This window comes from Dipodomys ordii, unplaced genomic scaffold, assembly GCF_000151885.1.
Source record: "Dipodomys ordii isolate 6190 unplaced genomic scaffold, Dord_2.0 Scaffold55, whole genome shotgun sequence".
NCBI lineage: Eukaryota > Metazoa > Chordata > Mammalia > Rodentia > Heteromyidae > Dipodomys > Dipodomys ordii.
Window position 1 is genome coordinate 1360555 of NW_012267271.1, and position 19405 is coordinate 1379959.

At 42.7% G+C, this 19405-nt stretch overlaps 1 pseudogene; it reads right to left on the reverse strand.

The window, feature by feature from the left end:
- Positions 1-1865: 1865 nt before the first annotated feature.
- LOC105989366 lies at positions 1866-2301 on the reverse strand (annotated as a pseudogene).
- Between the last annotated feature and the right edge of the window lie 17104 nt (positions 2302-19405).

Sequence of the window (19405 nt, forward strand, 5' to 3'; positions counted from 1 at the left end):
AACGTTCATGAGCACTGGAGGAAGGGAAAGCACTTGTCATCCTAGCTGTCTGGCAGCCTGACAAATAGACTGCCCCAGGCACAGGCTGGGGCAGGAAAGGAGCTTTTCTCAAAAATAACAACCAAAAACCAAGGCTGGAGATGTGGCTCAGTGGAAAGAGGGTGAGCACAAGGATTAGAGTTTAAATCCCAGTACAAACCACTCCCAAAAGGAAGAAAAAGGAGAAGGAGCCAACAGAGGACCGGACCTGGGAGGCGCCCCCCTCGTGAGCGCTCAGCTGAACCCCGTTCCCTGTTCTGGCAGTTCAGGTTCAGGCTGGAGTTCTTTAAAATTACTCATGGGCAGATCCTGCATCTTTGATTGTGGTTCTGGGCTGAAATTGAGAGATGGTTTGTCTCTGTGTGAAAAGCAGTACTGAGACACTGAGAGCCATTCCTACCTTCAACACTTGTGCAGTGAGTGGTACCCCAACCCTTGTGCCAGGCTCCCCTTGGGTGTGAGTTTCTCTGTTTCCTCCTAGGGAGGTGGAGGGGCTAGGGGTAACCTAGGGGTCCTGGGCACAGCTACTCAGGACCTTGAGCCTCTGTTTGGGCATGGCTCATGGGCACACAGCCGCTGCCCCAGGGAGTTATTTGCATATTGAATAAAGGCAGTGGCACCAAAGCTATTTGTGGTCCACGCTCCATCTCCCCACCCCCTCGCCCCTCACCTGTGGCTGGGTGGAGTCTTGGGGTTTCCCAAGGCAGCAGGAAATCCAGGGGCCACTGTGATGAGATCCAGGGAGATCCAGGGAACAAATGTCTGCCTCTGTCTGCTGTCCTTGAAAGATACAGTCCCCAGTTCTTATAGTCCTACACAGATCCTTAGAGAACCCCCAGCAAGACTCCCTGTCATTTGCCAAGTTCAATACCTTTGCTGGATTTTCCCTTCCCTGTCTCATCTCTCCTCCCACACTCCAGTCGTCTGCCAGGATCTTGTGACTGAAGGTCCAGTCCCCTAGGCCACATGTCTGCTTCTGTTTTAGATGAACCTATACTAAGACAGACAGGGTAAGGCTGTGTCTGTGGTCAAATCATAGTCTGGTGAGTGGAAGTTTCCAGAATAGAGCATGTGTTAGAACTGTAGCAAAGAAACTGACACAGGGGGGAGGGGAGAAGCCTCCACAGTCATGATGACCTCCCGCTCTTGGGAGACAGAGTGCTAACTGCATGCCAGCTCCTGCTCTCCTGAACCTGGCACTAGAACTCAGGAAAGAGGGCTTGACACTCACTGGGAACATAACAGGATGTTTACTTCACCTGCTTCCAGGGATGGCATGTCAGATCCCCAGGGCTTGAGGCCTGGAGCTCGAGGGAGGAATAGTCACCATGAGTCTGCAAGGGTCAGTGACTACAGGAGAGCTCTTAGGGCGTGAGGCTTGGTGAAGTAGGCTTTTTGTCTTTTTCTTCCTTCCTTCCTTCCTTTTTTTTTGGTAATTTTTACATTTACTTTTAAAAATTTAATGTTGTTGGTTGTGGGACTTGAACTCAGAGACTGACCACTGTCCCTGAGCTCTTCTGTTTAAGGCGAGCACTCTACTACTTTGAACCACAGGGCCACTTCAGATTTTCAGCTGGTTAATTGGAGATAAGGGTCACACAGACTTTCCTTCCAGCTGGCTTTGAACTGCTATCCTCAGGTCTCAGTCTCCTGAGTAGCTAGGATTATAGGCGTGAGCCACTGGTAGTGACTTTTTCTTTCTTTCTTTCTTCCTTCCTTTCTTCCTTGCTTGCTTCCTTCCTTCCTTCTTTCTTTCTTCCTTTCTCTCTCTCTCTTTCTTTCTTTCTTTCCCCCCCTATTTTTAATGATGGAAACAAAAAAAACATCTAAAACTGAAACTTTTGGAAGAACCACTTGTTCTTGCCAGTCTTCTATCTCTCCTCAAACTTGACCTTGGCCTCCTGTCGGGCCTTGCATTTAAGAGCTGGGTCTCTGAAGACATCCTATTGACAACAGTTTTGTCCAAGGGGATAGCCACAGAGTACCTTGTGGCATAAGGTGATTGTAGTTATAAACCTTCACAAAGGACTTCATCTTTGAGCTCTTGGCGATCTTCTTCTTGCCCTTGTTAGCTGTCACTTTTCGGGGATAGCAATCAATTCCTGCCACCAAAGCATGGCTGTTGGGGCGATCTGAGGTGCCATCATCAATGATCTTCACGATGACAGCTTTATGTCCAGAGTAGCGTCCGGCCAGGACCAGCACCACTTTCCTGGGTTTCATGAAGTTGCCCATTTCGACAGCACCCAGCAGCCCTATAGCAAAAAGCTTATTTATTTTTTTTGTCTTTTTTTCTTTTGGTACTGGGGATCGCTTTGCCACTGAGCTACATCACAGCCCAGCTTATTTATTTTTTGAACTTGAGTTTTTCTTTCTTTTAAAAAATATTATGGCAGAAAAAGGTGGTCACCTGTCTACCTAAAAGAGCTCATTTGGTCAAAAATACTCTAGAAAATTAATAGGAAAGTGGATCTGTAATTAAAAAAATCATAGTAAAATTAAGGCAAATGGGAAGTGAAGCTATGGCTTAAGCAGTAGAGTGCCAACCTTGTGCATAAAAGCTAAAAGGCAGCATCCAGGCTGAGTTCAAGCCCTACTACTGGCATAAGGAGAAAAAAAAGACAAATGGTCAATAAAGAATAAATGGAGGGCTGGGAAAGGGGCTTGGCTAGGAAGGTGGCTCAGTGGTAGAGTGCTTATCTCACATGCATGAGGCCCTGGGTTTGATTCCTCAGCATCACATAAACAGAAAAAGCCAGAAGTGGTGCTGTGGCTCAAGTAGTAGAGTGGTAGGTAGCCTTGAGCTGAAGAGCTGAGGGACAGCGTCCAGACCTAGAGTTCAAGACCCATGACCAGCAAAAAAAAAGAAAGAAAGAAAGAAAAAAAGAATGGAGCTGGGCATGGTAGCTCACACCTGTAACCCTAGCTACTCAGGAAAGTGAGATCTGAGGATTGCAGTTTGAAACCAGCCAGACAGGAAAGTTCATGAGATTGTTTTTGTTGTTGTTGTTGTTGTGGGGCTTGAACTCTGGGCCTGGGCACTGTCCCTGAGCTTTTCTGCTCAAGGCAAGTACTCCACCACTTGAACCACAGCACCACTTCTGGTTTTCTGGTGGTTAATTGGAGATAAGAGTCTCATGGGCTTTCCTGCCACGCTGGCTGTGAACTGTGATCCTCAGATCTCAGCCTCCTGAGTAGTAAGATTATAGGTGCCTGGTTCCAGGAGATTCTTATCTCCGGTTAACCACCCCCAATCCAGAAGTGGAGCTGTGGTTCAGAATGGTAGAGCCTTCAGTGAAAAAGCTCAGGGATGGCACTCAGGTCCTGACCAAAAGAAAAGAAAAGAAAAAATAAGAAGAATTTATGGGTATTCTTTCTTTGAGCCAAAAACATATATATGAGCAAAAAGAAAAACAAAGGACATCTTTCATCTACCAACCTGGCAGGATGTTAAAATGCTAGTGCCTAGCGCCTGTTCGTTCCTTCCTTGATAATGACTGTGTTTCCCAGGGTCCTTTGCAGTATGTGTGGCCACACAATGAAGCTCTCATTGATAGGATGTGTCAAAGGCTATTTACTGTTCAATGTTGGCTCCCTTTGTGTTGGTCGAGGTCCCCACAGGAAGAGACAGTACCATCAAATCGGACAAATTCAGGAGGCCTAACTAAAGGGATACTTTACAAAGGTGTGGGCAGTATGTAAATAGGGGACCCCTTGGCCTTTGTCCCTGGGACATAACCCCCAAATCCTTGGCGTTTCCTGAGTAATAGCAGTGCTTCATTATTCATCATGGGTTCCTTGGACCCCTTTGGAGGGCTTATGCAAAGGAGTGACTCATGGCCTATAGACAGCTTATGTTAATGAGCTGACTCAGAATGGAGACTGACCCTGCCAGAAAGGACAAGCATGTGATTTGAGAGTTGGGACTTTGAGCCACATTTCATGAGCCCTCCCTCGGGGGACAGACATGAGACTAAAGACTGAATTCAGCCTCATGACAAGCCTAATCGATTATGCCCATGTAATGAAATCACCTGTGCACTGGAGCGCAGGTGAGCAGCACTGCGTGGGCAGCTCTCCAGATGTGATGGGAGGTAAATGAAGATCAAACATGGGAGCCTCTCCGACTTGGCCGCCCACATCTCTTCTTTGGCTGCTTCTCATTTCTATTTACTTGCTAGTCACACATCTGTAACTACCCCACATTTGATGAGCTGCTCTAGGATTATTGGATCCAGGGCAGTAGTGGAAACCCCAGATTTGTAAGCCAGCTGGTCAGAAGTGAGGGTAATTTGGGGAATCCCATAGTTGGCAGCTGGTATTTGAAGTGAAGGCAGTCTAGGGAAAGGCTGGGTTCATAACCTCTGTCTTGAACACCCTCTGGTTGTTGCTGTCAGAGGTTGTAGCAGGCAGGGCTTAGGAGAAGTAACAAGCTTTGATGTTTCTGCTAGCCAAGATGGGTGCTGGTATTCTCCTAAGGCCTCTGGACAGAATAACAAAGCAAGTACAAGCCCAGAGAGCATGCATGGCGTGGACTACTAGAGGTGCAGCCTGGGATACCAGTCAGGAGGACCAGAGAACTGGGTGCTTTCTTTTCTCTTTCCTCTGGTCTCTTGCTCATTGGCTGAGCTTCACAGCAAGCAAATTCACAGAGGTCAGCTCTGCATCTACAGAGGTCAGCTGACTGGGTGCAGAGCAGAGCAGAGAGAGCAGAGAAGGTCTGTAGGAGTTGATTTCCAAATCACCTGTTCTCAGCTGCTGTTCCTTCTCCTCCCCTGCAGGAAGAAATTAAAGGAGGGTCTGGAAGTTTCTTTGCTTGCAATAGAGCTGGAGACAGTCCCCCAGATTGTGGTAGAAGAAAACAGAGCCACAGCCCCTGAATGTCCTCTGGGAGGTTGGCCTCCTCAGCCTATGCTTCTTCCAGATGTTAAATAAACACCAAACTGACCATCTGCGTTCAGTAGCTTCCTCTCCTCCCCTCCCCTCCCCTCCCTTCCTGTCTCCTCTTCTCTCTTCCTATCCACTCCTCTCCCTTCTCCTCCCCTCTCTTTTCCTTTTCTCCCCTACCCTGCTTTTCCCTCCCCTCCCTTCCCTTCCCTTCCTTTCTCATCCCTTTCCCTTCTCTCCTTTCTCTGCCTCTCCCTCCTTCCTTGCCTCCTTCCTTTCCTTGCTCTTTACTTATTTTTTTCAGTAGTAGGGATTGAACTCAGGCCTTTCTTGACCCCATTATTGACCTATGCCCTGTTTTATCACTTTTAGTTATTTTTCAGATAGGATCTCCAGCTTTTGCCCTTGTTGGCCTCAGATCACAAAACCCCTGCATTTTCCTTCAGTGTAGCTGGAGGCGCCATCACACCTGCTCCCCCTCCCATTGTAGCTTTTCCTACTTTCTTTGTCCCAGTAGTTCAGTCTGTCCTGGGCATGGAGTAAGAACTCAGGTTCAGGACTGCAGTGTTGGAGAGAGGGTAAATGGGTACCATGTTTCTCAAAAGCTTTTGAAGATACCATATAAAGAACTTTAAACGTTTAGACCCTTTAACTTCATGATTCTGTTTCTTGGAGCTTAAGAAAACAGGCACCAATATTAATGTGGGTGTCTTCAAATAGATGCCATCGCTGTGGTTTACATAAAAATAAAGAATAGAAGCAATAACAATAAAAAATAACAAGAATGATTAATAGAATTAGTTAACACAGAATACTATATTATACTAGAACAAATGGTTTTATGTAGAATTTCTAATGTGAGAAAATGCTAATAATATAATTTTATGTAAAAACTCAGGATGTAAAAGTATGATAGGGACCAGAAGTTATGATCCCTTTTCTTCCCTCATTATGAGGCTCATGGCCAACTGTTCTGTAACAAACGGCAAGAGAAGAACATCATGAATTTATTTGATCAAAGTTCTTTCTGACATGAGAACCTTCAGAGATGGAGGCCCAGGGAAAACTGTGTGTTTTCATGCTTCAGTTTGATGAGGAACAGACAGGCATGGAGAAATGTGACTGGACAACATAGCTGGACCTAACTATAATAGACTGAGAAGGAGTGGGGAACCCAGCCAGGCCTGTCCGTTCAGATTCTTTAGGGCTTCTCTGGGCAGCCTTCCTTCCTCCTACTAATGTGGCAGGACCCCCAAAATGGAAGTCTCTCTGGTGCTTCTCTCTGTTTTATTGCTTTAGGGGACAGGGGTGCTATTTTCTAGGGTCTGCTTTGACGAAGAGGAATTCTAGTTTCAATGACTGTCTTTGGGGGAGGGAGGAGGGGGGGAGGGACCTAAGAAGGTAATAGAGAAGTTGCTTCTGAAGCTGGCCCCAATGTAGTTCCAACTATTCACATGCAGAAGCTCTGTATTTTGAGGTATCACTTTCTGAATCCCGTTTGTTTCATCTCTTTTATGTTGGTAATTAAGGAAAGACTGATATAAATGTGCCAAAATAGTAACTGAGCATGCCTGGATTATGGATAATTCTTTCTCTTTACTCATAATTTTATCTTTTTTCCCAGTGTGCCTCCAAGGACAATATTTTGTTTTAAAAATAAGAACATGTCTGGGAATGTGACTTAGTGGTAGAGTGCTTGCCTAGCATGCATGAAGCCCTGGGTTCCATTCTTCAGTACCATATAAATAGAAAAAGCCAGAAGTGGTGCTATGGTTCAAGTGGTAGAGTGCTAACCTTGAGCAAAAAAAGCTCAGGGGCTGGGAAGGTGGCTCAGTGGTAGAGTGCTTGCATTACATGCATGAGGCCCTAGGTTTGATTCCTCAGTACCACATAAACAGAAAAGGTGCTAAGTGGTGCTGTGGCTCAAGTGGTAGAGTGCTAGCCTTGAGCAAAAAGAGCTGAGGGACAGCGCTCAAGCCCAAAGTTCAAGCCCTACAACCAAAAAAAGGAAAGAAAGAAAGAAAAAAAAAGAAGCTCAGGGACAGTGCCCAGGCCCTGAGTTCAAACCCCAGGACTGGCAAAAATAAAATAAAAAACAAATTATGCGGTTAAAAACTAGCTACTAGTTGGGTGCTGGTGGCTCACACCTGTAATCCTAGCTACTCTGGAGGCTGAGATCTGATGATTGCAGTTCAAAGCCAGCCCAGGCAGAAAAGTCCATGAGACTCTTATCCAATTAACCACCCCCAAATCATAAGAAGAGCTGTGGTTCAAAATGGTAGAGTGCTAGCCTTGAGCACAGAAGCTCAGGGACAGTTCCCAAGCCCTGAGTCCAAGCCCCTTGACCACCACCACCAACAACAACAAAAAGTAGCTATTGCTAGGGGCTGGTGGCTCACGTCTGTAACCCTAGCTGCTCAGGAGGCTGAGAGCTGAGGATCACAGTTTGAAGCCAGCCCACACAAGACAGTCTGTGAGACTCTTATCTATAATGAACCACAAAAAAACAGAAGTAGAGCTGTGGTTCAAGTGGTAGAGCATTAGCCTCAAGTACAAAAGCTCAGGGACAGTGTCCAGACCTGACTTCATGCACCAGGATCAGAAAAAAAAAAGTAGCTATGGATAGACATGCAGTGATTCACACTTTGTAGTCCTAACTACTTGGAAGGCTGTGATTAGGATTAAGGCCAACCCCTTCCCCTCCAAAAAAGTTTCTGAGATTCTTCTCAGTTAAAGAAGCTGTGTACAGCCATGTGTGTTTATCCCATCTACATGGGAAGCTGAGATCAGGAGGATTATGGTTCCAGGCCAGAACATGTTAAAAAATATCACTATACTCCACCTCAAAGGAAGAAGCTGAGCATAGTGGCAGAAATATCTGTCATCTCAGCTATGGCAGGAAGCATATTATCGGAGGATCACAGTTCAGACATAGACCCAGGGAAAAAATAGGAGAGCCTGTCCAAAATATCCAATGCAGAAAAAGGTTAGAGACATGATTTGATGATAGACTACCTACCCAACAAATTCAAGGCCAAATTCAAGTCAAACCCCAGTATGCCTGCTCCCCTGCCCCCAACAAAGAAGTGAATATCCATGAACTAGCAACAACCAACGTCTTTGTCAGTCTCAGAGCAAACCCTGAAGACTGTGAGACTTCAATCACAGAAACATATTGCTCACAGTTCCTGAAGGTGGAGAAGTCCACGGCAAAGGCACCAGCAGATTTAGTGTCAACAGATTTAGTGTCAGGTGTTTGCCTGCATCCGGGGTCATAGTGCCTTCTTGCTGTTTCCTTACATGGTGCAAGGGCTCTGGGTGCTCTCCAAGGTCTCTCATAAGGGCTGTGCCCTTATGACCTCATCAGCTCCTAAAGGACCCATTTTAATGTAATGCCATCATGTTTAGGGAGGGGATTCAAGCGTTCAGCCAATAGTATCATGAGATCTCTTGCTGCCTTTCCTAGTGCCTGAATTTGCTTCTGCTTTCCTGTCTCTGAGTCCTATACAATGTTGATCCTTCTGATTTTCCAAGATGATCTAATAGTCACCTACAACATTGCCAGAACTAACTGCCATCATTACGGAGTATCAGGTCTTGTAAAAAGCCCACCTATGGCAAACCCCAGCATGTCCCATTCAGGACATCCTTAGAAATGAGAGATTGGGGGACTGGGAAGGTGGCTCAGTGGTAGAGCACTTGCCTTGCATGCCAGAGGCCCTGGGTTCGATTCCTCAGCACCACATAAGCAAAAAGAAAAAAGCCGGAAGTGGCGCCGTGGCTCAAGTGGTAGAGCGCTAGCCTTGAGCTGAAAAGCTGAGGGACAGCGTCCAGGCCCAGAGTTCAGGCCCCATGACCGGACCCCCCAAAAAAAAAAAGAAATGAGAGATTGGATCTACCGGTAGCTCAATGGAGAAGGACAGGATGAAGGGACCTGCAGGGAAAGACAAATCAAGTTTTCAGCACCAAGGAGAGCTCTGAGGGAGCTGTGATCCACAGGATCTGCGTGAGGACCCTCCACCCTGGGAAGCTTAAGAGATCTCATCTTTTATGCTGAGTGTAATAGACTACTAAGGCTTTCCAAAAAGCTTACTGGGGAGAACTGTGAAACTCTTTATAGATTCCAAGATCGATTAGTGATGTCTGCCACGGGTAGAAAAAGAGTAAGTCTTTGGCAGGGGAAATCTATGTAATCTGGGTATTTGTTTTATATACTTATAACATTTGAGAATTTTATTCAGTTACTAGTAAGAGAGACTGAAAATCCATAGGCCCATCAACAAAGTAGAAATTTACTGTTATCTCACGTAAGCACGGTCTGAAGGTAGGCTTTCTGGAAGACCCATGGTTATCAAGGACTTAGACTCTTCCAAATTCACTGCTTTGTGATGTCCATCAGTTTGTAGTCCTTGAAGGCTGCTGCAGTTTCAGCCATCATATCTTTATTCCAAACAGGAGGAAGGAGACGGAAGGAGAAAGAAAGCATTTCAGCTTTTGTACCTTTCAATGAGCCTCCACAGAATATAGTCCTGAAAAACATGTGTCTACCTATTATTGACCAGGACAAAGACACATGGCTACGCTCACCACAGAAGAGGCTGGCATCAGTGGTCTTCTAGTTAGTTACTTGTACTTCTATTATTAATGAAGAAAGAAATGAAAAAGATTCTGGTTAAGTAACTATAGTCCTTTCTATCATGCACTGTTTTGTTTACACATAAGATAGATAGATTTGCAACTGCATTTTTTTTCACATTCAGTATACCTTGAAGATTTTTCAAAGTCAGAATACATAGTTTCCTCTCAATCTTTTTTTTTCTTATGCCGGTCCTAGATTTTGAGCTCAGAGCCTCACACTCACCCAGCTGTCTGGCTGAGCTGCCACTCTACTGCTTGAACCACACTTCTAACCTTGCTTCTTGTTGGTTATTTTGGAGATGGAATCTTGAGGATTTTCCTACCCAGCTTTGAACTATGATCTACTGGATTGAAGCCTTCTAAATAGCTAGCATTGTAGACATGAGCCACCAGCACTTGGTTGTCTATCTTTTTTAACTAAAACCAACATTTTGTGATAAAATTATGCCACATTCATCTTTTATCTGCATATACTACAAATATCTCACCTTTCTATCAGTTTTAATTTTATTCATAGTATATTTCATAAAATAGAATTTAAATATATTTTGTCATCTCTTTTCCTTTACTATTTGAAATTGAGAGGTTTCTGTCATGAGATTATAAAAAATGCTTTACTTTCTCTTTAAAAAAATCTTATTTGCATAACGAATGTTGAGTATTTTGACCTATGCATTTTTTGTGAAGCTTATTTCTGAACACTCTGTGGTCTTTCATCCTATGATGAGTGGGAGCTTCCTTATGAAATTTTATAATTGGTTAGTGCCAATGGCAAGGAAAGCTATAATGTTTTTACACATTGGTCTTATATCCAGTCTCCTTACTGAATTTTCTTATTTGTTTATCACAGTTTTTTTTAAAAAATTACATTCCTCTTAGATTTTATACTCTTCTTGTCTTCAAAAAGTAGCAGTTGGGGCATTGCTTTTCAATATTAATATCCAACTATCAGTCTATCTTCTAGCTTATGTTCTTCAAAGTAAGTTTCAGACATGAGTACATTTTCCCCTGAAGCACATCAGCTTGCATCTTCTTAACTTGTGTTCAAAACTTGCTTAGGGTTCTTTTTCTCCTTTTGGAAAAAAGATACATGTAACACCTAATGAAAGGAGAAATTTCAAATGCAACATTTCATGAATTTTGATCACTGCAGGCACTTAGGGAATTCAGGCCCCATTGAGATATGAAACATTGCCAGCACCCAATAAATTCTACTCTACCCCTTCCAACCACTCACTTTCAGTAATAACCACTATTCCTTCTCCTGTCCACTGGATTTCTTCTAGAATTTCTTGGAAGTCAACCAGCCACTGGTGACTCACACATGTAATCTTAGCTACTTAGGAAGCTGAGATCTCAGGATCATGGTTAGAAGCCAGCTAGGATGGGCAAATCTGAGCGATTTTTCTGTCCAATGAAGCACCAAAAAGCCAGAAGTAGATCTGTGGCTCGAGTGGTAGAGCCAGCTGTGAGCAAAAAGGTTGAACAAGAGTGTGAGGCCCTGAGTTCAAGCCCCAGTACTGGCACCAAAAAAATTTTTTTTAATATGAGTGGAAATACAAGCATGTACTATTTTGTATAATGGTTTTTTGTGTTGTCTTCATGGTTCTTTTTCACTGTTAAATAATTACATAACTATAACTTATTCTTTTATTGTTGGATTTTGGGGGTAGCTTCAGTTTGGAGTTGCTTCAGTTTGGGTTTTCCTGCCTGGGCTAGTTTCAAACTGTGATCCTCAGCCTCCTGAGTAGCTTTGATTACAGGTGTGAGCCACAAGCTCCTGGCCCAATAATTATTATTTTTTATATTTATATTTCTTTTTTTATTGTGAAAATATTGTACAGAGGAGTTACAATTGCATGGGCAAGATAACGAGTACATTTCTTATCAAGCATTGTTGCCTCCTCTTTGTTTCCCCTGCCCATCCCTTCCCATACTCCTCCCATCTCCCTCCACCCGATCCTTCCTCTCCTCCCCCCACCAAAGTTGTAAAGTTCATTTTTCAACATAACCACTTGTACCTCTCCTTGTTGCAATGGGTCCACCTGTATCCCTATTTAAATGATTTGTTTTTTTCCTTCCTCTCCACAAATTATACCAACATCAAATACAGTGAAAGCAGGAGTTATACTGTGGGGGAGGTACATACAAAGCAACACAGAAATCATCTTATAAATATGTTAGAAACAATTACATGAAAGAGAAAAAAAACATTTGAATACTTATCTTGGGATTCATTGCCCTAACATCAACTTATCTGACCTTTTCTGCTTGACTCAGACATATACTAGTTATTGCAAATAAGGGAAACCATGTGGCCCAGTAATTATTATAAGAAGATATTTTTTTCAGCTTTAGGTTCACAGCAAAATTGAGAGGGAAGGCAGGGAGATTGTGCCTCTCTGTCCTGCCCCACACATGAGCAGCCTGGCTAAATAGAAACCACGCCCATCAGAGCGGCACAGTTTCCCAATAGATGCATTTGTATTGAGCATCATTACCACCCACGGTCCAGAGTTTACTGAGAGTTCACCTGATGGTGTCTGCATCTGTATGTAAGGTGGCTTCTTTCACTGGCTGCCTATATGTCAAGATTTTTCTCTCCATCTTCAACTGTAAGAATTTTGAATACAATAGAATTTTTAGATTAAAAAATGTTATTGTCTTCTGATCTCCTTGGATCTATGACTTATTCTTCTGATTTTTCATTAATTTGGGGGTAGGGAAATTTTCACCCATTCTTCTGCTATTCCTTTCCCTTCTCTCTCTCTCTCTTTATATATATATATATATATATATATATATATATATATATATATGTATGTATGTATATTAGGTCATCTGGTACTCTCCCACAGCAGCAAGCCTTACCTTATGCCTTGTTTCATTTCTTAAAACATCCAATAACCCTGCAGTGGTTTAACCCTGTTGTCCCTTTGTGATCTTTTGCTGTGTTGCAATGTATGGCTGCTGGTGATGTTTTTCAACCTTTATTTATTTGAAATACTGTTATTCTTGCCTTCCATTTTGAAGGGTATTTTTGTTGTAAATAGGAGTCTAGCTTAGTAGTCTAGCTTGAAAGATTTCATTCCACTCTCCTGTGTTCTATAGTTTACACTAAAAAGTCATCTGTAAGGAGCTGGGAAGGTGGCTCAGTGGTAGAGCGTTTGCCTTGCATGCATGAGGCCCTGGGTTCGATTCCTCAGCACCACATAAGCAAAAAGAGTAAAAGCCGGAAGTGGCGCTGTGGCTCAAGTGGTAGAGCGCTAGCCTTGAGCTGAAGAGCTGAGGGACAGCGCCTAGGCCCAGAGTTCAAGCCCCATGACCGACCAAAGGAAAAAACAAAGTCATCTGTAAGCCTTGCTGGGAATCTTGAGGTTGTGAATGTGTGTGCCTCCTTTCCATCTCTCTCCCTCTTTAAGAATGATCTGTACCTTGTATTTTCAATAATTGCACCACAATGCCCTGAGATGTGCTTTTCCTTTAAAAACATTTTTAAAATATTTATCTTTTGTTGTTTAGGGAATGTCCTGTCTTTTGAGGTTATTCCCTTTACATAGTTTTGGAAATTTTTTCAGCCACCATCTTTAACTATCCAAGAGGCTGAGATCTGAGGATCACAGTTTTCCAGCCTATGCAGAAAAGTCTGTGAAAGTTTCATCTTCAATTAACTAGGAAAAAGTCAGAAGTGAAGATATGGTTCAAGTGGTAGAGTTCTAGCCCTGAGGGAAAACAATACCCAGCTCTGAGTTCAAGGCCTAGTATATACAGACAGACAGACACAGACAGCAGACAGACAGACAGACAGACAGACAGACAGACAGAGACAGACACAGAGACAGACACACACAGACACAGACACACACACAGACACAGACACAGACACACACAGACACACACACACACACACACACACACACACACACTGGAAAGTCCTTAGATCCCACCTGTCATGTTGGCACTCTGGACCACTAACAGCTTTATTGTCTTCTCTTTCCTCAACAGAGCCTCTCATCTTGAGTCAAACAAGAGTACAATCCTGGACCTGAGAGATGCCCCAGGCAGGAAAACAGCCATGGCTGTCAACTCCCCAAGAAGATCTGGATCCTACTGTAAGCATTGTGCCCACTTTTGTTCCTCAGCTCCACCCAGACCTGAGCTCCTCCCAGCCATACAGCTGGCCACTCCCACTCTGCCCAGACCCTCCTGAGCATGCGCCTACCTCACTTCCTGCCCCCAGAGCCTCCTGCTACCTGGATAGTGAAGAGTGTCATGTGTGAAAATATGGTTCCTCTAATAAACCTCATAACAATCTTTATCCTATGCCTATCTGCCTCCATGTGGTCCCCTGGGATGGATATGAAGGATTCCTTTCACCTACTCCATCTCATCCTCATTTCTACAGCTCCATAATTACTTTAGTAATATGATGTTCCCATGCATATTTTTCAGCCCAGTAAACATTGCCTACTCTATCTCATCCCCAAATAGAAATCTCCCTCCCTGACACATTTGACCTGTACTTAACTTGTATTTTTTCTGTGTGTATCTACCCTTTCTCAACAACTCTCCTCTATTTGCATTATTTGAACAACACCCTCAGTCTCTACCCCACTTCTGAGGACCCATTGGGGTGATCTGGGGTTTTAGTTCCTCTATTATTGTTGTGCTGCTATTGTCCTTGTATTATGCATTCAAAACTAGAAATAACTACAAAGTACTACTGAGTTGTTTTTAAATATTTAAAAGATTATCTTTAAGTAATGTACAAAGGAGTTGCCACTCACCAGAGCAGTTTATGAATACAGTGCCTCTTGATCACCGTCACCCCTTTCAACATTCTCACTCATCTCTCTCAGCCACCCCTTCCCTTACTTATCTTAATTTTTAGATTATGTGTTGAATTGTTTTTGCCATTTAACAAAGCAGTTTATGTAGACAGTGCATTTTGATCTGTGTCACCACTGCAACACCTTCACCAGCCTTTGACCCATCTCGTCCCTTATATTTCTGGATTCTGTGATAAATACAATGAATTCTTTCCTGCATTCTTCCTCTTTCCCCCCGTCATTCTTCTACCTCTCTTTCCTTGGCCTCACTTTCCCCATTGGCAAGTACCCATTTCCTGGTATTTATTTTTACTGGACTTTGACTTAGTCTTTTTAAAGAATTACACCATTTGTGCTTTCCATAGAGTCTATTAAACTTAGCTAATTCACTTGTAACCCCTTGCTTACCACCCAATATGTTTACTTGTGGATTTATAGGCACATTCTAGCTCTCACAAATGAGGGAAACCATGCAACTTGTGTTTCTCTAGGTCTGGCTTACTTTGCTTAATACAATTCTCTCCCAAGTCTATTTCCTTACAAAATAGTCCAATATCATTCTTTTTGATGCATGATTAGACACATATTCTTGATCCATTTGTCCATTGAGGGGCATCTGGGTTGATTCCATAACTTATGTATGGTAAATAATGCTGCAGTGAACATGGTTGTGCTGGTAGCTTTAGTGTAACCTTGTTTGTGGTCTATTAGATAATTGCCCAGAAGTGGAATTTCTGGGACAAAGGGAAGCTCTATGTTTATTCTCCTGAGGAACCTCCATACTGCTTTTCCAGTATGGTTGACAAGTTTACATTCCCATCAACATGTAGTGTTCCCACATTCCTGCCAGTATTTGTTATTGCTTGTTTTTTTGATAATGGCCATTTTAACTGGAGTGAGGTGGAATTTCAATGTTGCTTTGTTTTGTATTTCCTTTATGGCCAGAGATGTTGAACATTTCTTCATGTGTTTATTGGCCATTTTTAAAGTTCCTATACCACATGTCTTGTTTGGCAGAGGTCTTGTTTCCTTCCTATGCATGTGACAGCATTTAGGTCAAGGGTGGATCAACCTTGATCATGAGATTATAAAGAAGCTGAAAAAGTTATCTAGATTTATTTATTGTGTGTTTTGTTTTTAGGTACTGGAGTTTGAACTCAGGGCCTTCTTGACCTTGCTAGGAAGGCACTGAACAACATCTTTCCCCCTATTTTGCAATGGTTATATTTTTTATTATTATTATTTTTTTGGTCGGTCATAGGGCTTGAACTCTGGGCCTGGGCGCTGTCCCTCAGCTCTTCAGCTCAAGGCGAGCACTCTACCACTTGAGCTACAGCGCCACTTCCAGTTTTCTGGTGGTTTATTTGAGATAGGAGTCTCACGGTCTCTCCTGCCCGGGCTGGCTTTGAACTGCGATCCTCAGATCTCAGCCTCCTGAGTAGCTAGGATTACAGGCGTGAGCCACCAGCGCCTGGCTGCAATGGTTATTTTTGAGGTAGGGTCTTCCTTCCTTCCTGGGTATATTCCTGGACTGTGCTCCACATGTTTTAAACTTGTTTGTCATAGCTGGGATAAGAGGCATGTGCTACAATGTCAGGCTTCTTTCCATTGAGATGAAATATCTAAGATTTTTCTACCTAGGCTGGCCTGAAATTACATACTTCCTGATTCCAGTCTCCTATGCATCTGGGATTACAGGTATGTATCTTGACTCCCAGTTATTGGTTGAGAGGGGTTTTGCATTATTTTACTGATCTAAACCTCTCAAGTAGCTAGGATTACTGGCATGAGCCACTGGCACCTGACACTATTTCATTGTAGGGAAACTCAGTGATGAGAATCAGAGAAGCCATTGCTTAAATGGCTTGGATATAGAAAATGTTTGGATATAGAAATACTTACTGTGTATTAATTACCTATGGGAGGCAGTGTAGTAACATACTATGTGTGTTTGTAGTCTAGGAGTGTGTGGTTGGCTGTACTGGCCAGGTATGTGCTCATATGTCACCTCACAAAGTATCTGTCAAGATGTCTTTGCACTGTCAGATGACACATGACTGATACGTTCACGAGTGGTTTCTTTTAGAGTGTGTGAGTAGAGAATTTTTTCAGAGACTGTGTTCCAACCAGCTTAATTTTCCTCTCCGTTGAAGGAAAGCCAGTTGGGTTAAGTATCGGATCTTAAGATCCAAATAATTTCTACAGAAATTCCCCTTGTTTTCCAGGATTGCCAAAGAGAATGTGTCAGCCCTTTACCAGCACTTACTGGTGAGATGTTTTCCTCTGAGATTTTTCCCTCTGTGTCCAGGAGTGAAATTTCTTCCTTTACATGACTTATCTCATTTATTGTTGCTTAATGCTTGATTGATCTCCGCAACTTAGAGACTCACGTTTCTTCAGTCCTAGGAAATGTTCTTCTATTGACTCACTGATTGCCTTCCCCCTTCTCCTTAGAGAACTCCTATTAAGTACTAGATAAACACCAAGCTTCTGCATCGAGTCTCTGTGTGTGCCCTTTCTTTCTTTTTTCTACTTTTCTTTCATTCTTTTTCTCTCAGTAATTTTGCACTACAGCCTGAGGGGGGGGGAATCCTGACTCTTTTCCCCCAGAAAACAGTCTTGAAATATTGCAATAAGATTAAGAAACATGAATAAATGATATAACAAAATATTCATTTTATTAGAACTTTGCATTTCCCATATTTGCTTCCTACCTTCATTTCGTTTTACTTTTTATTATCTTTTTTTTTTTAAAAGAGACCCAACATTTCCATTAGAACCAAATCCCTGCGTTCTCCTCTCTCCAACCCTCTTATTTCCTCTCCAGAGGAAATAATATATGCTGAATTTGGGTTTAGGATTTCTGAATTCCCTTTTTTATTAAAGTATTATTTGTATGTAATAGAATTAATTTTAAATATGCCATACAAAGAATCTGAGAATCATATAAAATTGTGCATCCATCATCACAACCAAAATATAGAGCAAGTCCATCAACCAAGACACTTTTCTTCTATCCCTTTCTGGTTAATCCCCTGACCTAAACAAAAATTCCTTCCGGCCGATTTTGCCTTTTCTAGAATTTTCTGTAAGGAGAAATCACGGAGTGCATTGTCTGATGTTTGAAGTCTTTTAAGTAGCACATCCTTTGAGATTCAAACATGTTGTTGTATGTATTTCATGATTTTTCATCACTTAGTAGTATTCCCAACTCTTAAATGGTAGACTCAGTTGGGTGTCACCCTGGTTTTGGTCGTCTCAAACAAAGAATTGAGCACATGAGCAATGAGAGCAGCTTGGGATTATGGATGTGAAATTAAAGCACAAAGAGCGAGATAGGCTCCCATTGTAGGACAGGCCTGACCAAGAAAGCTCGGAGGCCCTGAGAAATGGTGTCCAGAGCACTTTGACAGCTGGTTGGGATTGAAAGCAGGGTCACAGGTCCCTCCCACCTTTCTTGATGGACAGGTTTGAGTGGCAGGTAGCAATTATGTAATAGTTTTTAAACTATGCATGCCCATTCCCACATAACAGCACATTCTGTTATAATGGATTAATGCTAACACAGTACATAAACATGAGTCTTTAATTAGGGATGTCTCTGGAAAGTTCACTGAAAGACAGCCAAGCACAGTATGGGTAGGTACCATTAAGTAGAATTTTATTTTGCTGAGTAAGGATCCTGTTATCTGGGTGTGACGCTCATTTGCAGGGAACATTTATCAGTCCTTCTTGATGATCTTGAGGCAGGCTATTAGGACCAGTCTGGAGGCATTCTTCAGGCAGGATTGGATCAGTGACTGGTCTTACAGCACAGACCTGTTTTACCTGCCTGCTATGCTACTATGGGCATACGATTCATTTGGCCATTCATTTGGGAAGCTCTTGCTTTGAGGTTATTCTGAATAAGGCCACAGTTAGTGTACTAATCTTGGTGTGGGATATATGTTCTCATTTCTTTTGAGGGGTAAAATATCTGCAAGTAGAAATGCTGTGCCATAGGGTGCGCATGTGTTTCGCATGGTTCTGTGCTAGTTTCCAAAGCAGTTATGCCAAGTTGTAGTCTAGGAGAGTTCCAGTGGCTCCAGATCTACACCCACACTGCCAGTTGATGGTGTCCCTTCAACATTAGTGGTGGAATTTTGTTATAATAACAAATTTAATTGTATTTATGTGATGGTTGCCATTGATCTGTCTCCATTTGTGAAATTTCTGTTTCATTTGCTCATTTTCATTGGGTTGTTTGTCTTATTATCACATTGTAAGAATTCTTGCTGGGCACCTATGGCTCACACCTGTAATTCTAGCGATGTGTAATAGTGAGATCAAAGCCAGCCTGGGCAGGAAAGTTTGTGAGACTCTTATCTCCAATTAACCACCAAGAAACTGGAAGTGAAGCTGTGGCTCAACGTGGTAAAGCACTAACTTTAAACAAAAAAGCTCAGGGCCAGTGCCCAGATTCTGAGTTCAAATCCCAATACTGGTATACACACAGACACAGACACAGAGAAGTCTTTGTATGTTTTGGTAAATATTCTTTGTATTTTTTTTTGTTTTGTTTTGGGTCAGTCATGGGGCCTGAACTCCGGGCCTGGGTGCTGTCCCTCAGCTCTTCAACTCAAGGCTAGTGCTCTACCACGTGAGCCACAATGCCACTTCTGGCTTTTTCTGCTTATGTGGTGTTGAGGAATTGAACCCAGGGCCTCCTACATGCAAGGCAAGCACTCTACCACTGAGCCATCTTCCCAGCCCCTCTTTGTATTTTTTTAAAGTGGATTTTTATAGGAACATTCATCATGTTAACCCTGAATGCATTAAAAAGGCATATAGTACTGGTTTCATGTTTTACACGTTATATAATATATATTGCACAAATGTGTCATTCTGCAATTACTCTTCCACTCCCCCCTAGCATTACACTTTTTAAAAAATATAGTTTATTGTTATTATTAAGGCAATATACAGAGGAGTTACCACTTCACAAGTTAAGTGATAAGTACATTTCTTTTTTG